This window comes from Nanorana parkeri, unplaced genomic scaffold (genome assembly GCF_000935625.1).
Source record: "Nanorana parkeri isolate BGI_ZX_2015 unplaced genomic scaffold, ASM93562v1 scaffold221, whole genome shotgun sequence".
Taxonomy (NCBI): domain Eukaryota; kingdom Metazoa; phylum Chordata; class Amphibia; order Anura; family Dicroglossidae; genus Nanorana; species Nanorana parkeri.
This window is the reverse complement of record NW_017306489.1, coordinates 1,378-7,619: the sequence shown is the minus strand read 5'-3', so window position 1 is coordinate 7,619 and position 6,242 is coordinate 1,378.

Genomic DNA, 6,242 nt, shown 5'->3' with positions numbered 1-6,242 from the left:
CCTTTGCTCGCCATGGCAACAGGGGCGAGGGGGCGCAGCCAGGCCGGCCCTGACTGTGCCCCCTCTCAGCTGTGCCTCAATCACCTCATGGTAGCTACAGCCCTGCTCAGTCCCCCCAGTGGTCAGCAATCACTTCTCTACCCCTCCACTATGGCTGTGGAATGTCCCTCACTGTCCACATGTCTAATGGACCTGCATAAGTCACGATGATGTCAGAGATCCGTAGGCCACCAGAGCCCGGGGGAGAAGAGGCTACAGGGACAGTTCTAACAGCCTGGGGGGAGCCAGAATTATGTGTACCTGTGAACTATGGCCAGCAGGCTAATAGTGGTTTTTGGATAAGCCAGTTACTGTAAAAGGGGGGGCATAAAGCAGCCATAATAACAGAATGTTGGAAGCTGCTATAGGGGAAGGAAAGGCAAAAAGCTAACAGACTGCATAGAGATAGATTAGGGTGAGCTATTACTTTCAGGGGTCTAAACAGACCCCTGATATTTCCCTTTTAAAATAGAAAAAGTGATTGAGAACACAGAGTCCTCAATCCCTTTTTCTGCAGTCCCAGTTATCAATGAACACGAAACCTCTATACTGAGTGTTCCTGTTCATTGATAACATGAGGACATGGTATGTTTACTATAACCACAACTATGAATGAACAAGAGGTAAAGTAGATCACTTCCCATTCATTATAATTGAGGATATAGTAACCATACTCTGTCCTCAATTATCTACAAACACTCAGCGATCACTGATCACTGAGTGTTTGTACCTCACTCTGCTTCCTGACACGCTGTCACAGGAGGTTGAGTGAGCTTTGTGGGGGAAGAGCTCCATCTGACAGCTGACTCCTCCCCTTACAGCGCAGGCCAGCCTCCTGTGACAGCACTGGCTGTCTTTGCCCCCACACACCGCTCTGCCGATCTGTGACAGTGGGGAGGAGAGAAAGCCAAAAGTGCCATTTTCGGGCAATATGTTTCAGGGGCCGATATATCGGTGCATCCCTAATCAACACCTTTGCTGCTTTTTCCGATCTTATTAATGTGGACTTTTTGTCTAATTTTTTGTTGTTGTTTGATTTCAGGCCAGTGGTCACTTTGGGCTCCTGTTCCATTCATTGCAAATGTTTTTTCTTTTGTGCTACAAGGTGCCCTTTAAACAACATAGTCTTTTGAATCAGGGGGTGCTATTTTAGGGTTTTCATTTCCTTTGAAGATTTTTGGGTTTTTAGTTGATAGGGGCCTTTTTTTAAGTTTGGGATGCTTAAGGCACATCATTCACTTGTTACTGGCCATTTATTCTTGAAGCTTCCCTTTGTTCACAGAACATCACTGCAACGTTTGAAAGAAAAAAGAACAGTATGCACCTAAACTACCTCACATTGTATTACTTACATTTACTGAACCCATACCCACAGTTAAAATAAATGTTAGGCATATACCAGTTAGGCCCAATATCCAGTTCATAAAATTGGACCACCCAGCCTGGTGATGTAACTGGGAGTAGGCAAACTCTGACCCTCCAGCTGTGGTGAAACTACAAATCCCTAAGCATTGCAAGACTCTGACAGCCACAAACATGACTCACAGAGGCAGAGGCAGTTTCACCACAGCTGTAGGGCCAGAGTTTGCCTACCTCTGCCCTACAGTATCTTATACTAGCATTTTGTGGTATTTTTGGAGGAAGTGGAGGGTCTAAGTGGAAATAGCAGGCCCTTGCTTTTAATGAAATTTTAATTTCAATGAACTGTGAAAGAGTAAATATTAAAGAAAAGTACAAAGACATCTCGATCATCACAAAAACAATAAACCATCACCAAACAGGATTTTGTAATGTGATAATAGGGGTCAAAGACTTGAGTCTGGTTGAAAAAAGTATTTTGGGGGAAATTTATGAGCAGACAGAATGTGGAGCTGATGTGCACAGCAACCAATCTGCTTTTATCTTCACTGTGTCCAGTTAAGCTTTGAAAATGAAAGGGAGAAGCTGATTGGTTGCCATCTACAGCTGCTCCAAATTCTGTCTGCTCCAATTTTCATGAATCCTCCTTTATGTATCTTTACGGGGTGTTGCTGGAGCAGTGGAGCTTATCATCAAACATTTCTTCATTGTTTTAAGACTTAATTCTGAGTTTTTGTATTCAATATCGAGTTGGCCCGCCCTTTGCCGCTACAACAGCTTCAACTCTTCTGGGAAGGCGTCCACAAGGTTTAGGAGTGTGTCTATGGGAATGTTTGACCGTTCTTCCAGAATCGCATTTGTGAGGTCAGGTACTGATGTTGGATGAGAAGGCCGGGCTCGCAGTCTCCGCTCTAATTCATCCCAAAGGTGTTCTATCGGGTTGAGGTCAGGACTCTGTGCAGGCCAGTCAAGTTCCTCCACCCCAAACTCGCTCATCCATGTCTTTATGGACCTTGCTTTGTACACTGGTGCGCAGTCATGTTGGAACAGGAAGGGGCCATCCCAAAACTGTTTCCACAAAGTTGGGAGCATGAAATTGTCCAAAATGTCTTGGTATGCTGACGCCTTAAGAGTTCCCTTCACTGGAACTAAGCCAACCCCTGAAAAACAACCCCACACCAAATCCTCCCTCCACCAAACTTTACACTTGGCACAATGCAGTCAGTCAAGTACCGTTCTCCTGGCAACCGCCAAACCCAGACATGTCCATCGGATTGCCAGTCAGAGAAGCGTGATTCGTGACTCCAGAGAACACGCCTCCACTTCTCAGGAAGCTGGGGTACAGGTAATGAGGTGACGAGGGAGCATGGAGCCGGCTTCCTGGCCAATTAGGAAGACGAGCGCTGTGTAATGACTCGCCGCCCGGCTTTCTGATTGGTCGGTGCTTTACACCACTGCATCATACGCTTTGCATTGCACTTGGTGATGTAAGGCTTGGATGCAGCTGCTCGGCCATGGAAACCCATTCCATGAAGCTCTCTACGCACGCCAATCTGAAGGCCACATGAAGTTTGGAGGTCTGTAGCTATTGACTCTGCAGACAGTTGGCGACTTCTGCACACTGTGCGCTTCAGCATGCGCTGACCGCGCTCTGTCATTTTAAGTGGCCTACCACTCCGTGGCTGAGTTGCTGTTGTTCCCAGTTGCTTCCACTTTGTTATAATACCACTAACAGGTGAGCGCGGAAAATTTAGTTGCAAGGAAATTTCACGGAATTCCTGAATCCAATGATTTGGAGGGGTGTCCCAATACTTTTGGCAATATAGTGTATTTCAGGTGTGGTTCCCTACCAGATGTTTGTCGGAAATGAATGCTGCATGTGTCACACACACTGATCCCGAAATTATTTGTTGTACTCTGAAACCAGACCAGCGTGATGTTGTACCCACAAGGGGTGGGCTACTCCGGACCTCGAGCTGTTGTGGAACTACAAGTCCCATGAGGCATTGCGAGGCTGACAGTTACAGGCACGACTCCCAGAGTTAGAGGCATGTTGGGATTTGTAGTTATAGCACAGCTGGGGGGCCGTAGTTGCCCACCCCTAGCCTAGACTCATGGAAAGTTGTTTTGGATGACGCTGGGTGTCATTCGACCCAGAAGAGGAATGAAGTTGGATCGCAGAGTGGGCTGTTATGTGGAAGACAGCGTCGGAGAGGGAGGGAGTATTACAATAAAAGGCTGGGGTTTTTTGTTTTGTTTTTATACTGGCTGTGCTACTTATTTTTCATTTCAACCTGTAAAGTGGAGCTGCAAATGGAAGAACCTCCTGTGATTTACAGTATTTATTTCAAAATGGATTCTATTGAAATAAATACATTGTAAGAATAATATTGTTACAATGTATTTATAAGGAAACCTTGCTTACAAAGCATTAGCAAGGTTTGTTTATACAGAAGCTCCACAGACTAGACATGTGCACCTGCGAAAAAATTGTTTTGTTTCGATTCGGATTTTGCGTTCTTTAGTTTGCCGGGATTCGAGACGTCACTGCTCGCTCCGCTCCCTGTTTACTTTCAAGCAGGAATGTCATTTTGCGCCGAGTTTTCGTTGGGTTCGGGCGGGTTGTCTTTTTTTTATTTCGGCGGGCGTCGTGCATCGCAATTGACGCTGGATTACATCGATGGAGCCATATTTTTTTTTCATTAAAAGGAATAGTCAAAAATGTACTCTGTTTTTTTTTTCAATTACAGTATTTTATCAAAAGTCTGGACTTTTTAATAACTATTTTATTTAACTCTTTAGTAAATGGGTAGGGGTACAAGTACCCCTTACTCATTCACAAGGATTCACAGGATCTGGGTGCCCCCTTAAATAAAGGGATACCCCGATGTAAATAAGCCCCCTTGCCCACAGACCCCCACAACCACCGGGTCAAGGTTGTTGGGAAGAGGCCCTTGTCCCCATCGGCATGGGGACACCCTCCCACGTGGCCTTGTAAGGCGCAAGGAGGGAGGGGCCACTCAATCGCCCCCCCTTTCCTGCTCTGCTGGGCCTGTGCTCGGATCAAGGGTCTGGTAGGAATGTTAGGGGGGACCCCACGTTTTTTTCCCCCATTTTGGGGGGCTGGGTTCCCCCCTTAAAATTCCTACCAGACCTAAAGGGCCTGTATGGATTTTGGGGGAACCCCACGCACTTTTTTTTTTGTTTTAACTTGGGGGGTCCCTCCTAACATTCCTACCAGACCTCAAGGGTCTGGTATGAATTGGTGGGGAAACCTCAACGCTTTCTTTTATTTTCCTCTTCTCCAGGCTAAAAAAAAAATAATTTTTTTTAATGTCACTTTGCTGCAATAAAATTTTGTCCAGTCTACAGCTAACGAAATTTGGAATTGGAAATTCCTGATTCGTTTGCTTTCTTTATTTCTGTAATTCGAAATTCAGATACATCCGAATTTCCAAAATTTCGTCCGAATTTCGATTCGGAATGAAACGAATCGCACATGTCTACCACAGACCTGGAACCAGCTGTCTAAATAACTATTCTGATGGTTATCAAATAAAGATATTCTTTCACAATACACACTAAATAAAAATATTACATTTTAAAATTTAAAAAATGACAATTTAATAAAATAAACCTTTGTGATCTTGTCTATTTATTATTACAACACCAATTCCCACAAAGTTGGGACGCTACATGATAACAGAATGCAATGATTTGCTGATCTCATAAATCCGAATTTTAGTCACTAGAAAATAGAAAACATATCAAGAGCAGCATATGCTTCCGGTATCAGGAAGCCGGACGGCAAGCCATTACACACTGCCGGGCTTCCTGATTGGCCTGGAAGCCGGCTCCATGCTCCCTTGTCACCAGGAATCAGGAAGCTGGGGTACAGGTAATGAGGTGACGAGGGAGCATGGAGCCGGCTTCCTGGCCAATTAGGAAGACGAGCGCTGTGTAATGACTCGCCGCCCGGCTTTCTGATTGGTCGGGAAGCTGACCGATCAGAAAGCCAGGTGGTGAGTCATTACCCCTCCCCTCCGGTTTCCTGATTGGCTAGAAAGCCGGCTCCATGCCTCCTCGTCTCCTGGTGATGAGGGAACCTGGAGACGGCTTCCCGGCCATTTGGGAACCCAGGTGGCGAGCCATTACATGCTGCCTGGCTTCCCGGCTAATCAGGAAGCCAGGTGGTGAGTCATTACATGCTGCCCGGCTTCCTTAATGGGACTTCCGGTACCAGTAACGGCGGATAACGGGAAAAAAATGTTGGTACTTGACTCGTACGAGATACCGAGAAGCCAGTATCGGTGCATCCCTAACTTCCACTTTTGCAGGCAAATTTGAGAAAACTCCTCTATATGTTTGTTATGTGTTCCTATTCACACCGCATAACGAAAAATAATAATAATAAAAAAATTTCTTACCTTTTAGATGTTTTGTTGCAGCAGGAAACATGGCTGTTTTCAGGTTTTTCTGAGCACCCTAACAGTGATCTACCCTAAAGCTGGCCAGCCACTGTGAATTCACACAGAGGGGGCCTCTGTTGGCATGGCATGCCTTGATCAGCTGATAGAAGGAGCTGGTCGGAAAATCTTTGAATGAACAGGGCTGGCAAATACTGTTCCAGTATTTTGACATCCGCCACCAGCCACCATCAGAATACGATGAAGGCAGTGGGAGATTCCCTAATCAACAGTCATAAGCATTGATGGAGGAATCTGTCATATTTTCTTCATTCACTCCGCAGATTGAACAAAGAAAATATTACAGTCATAACCCACCGCACAGGTCCTGTGCGGTGCGATCAAAATAGTGCTTGTAGCATTTTGATCGCACCGCAC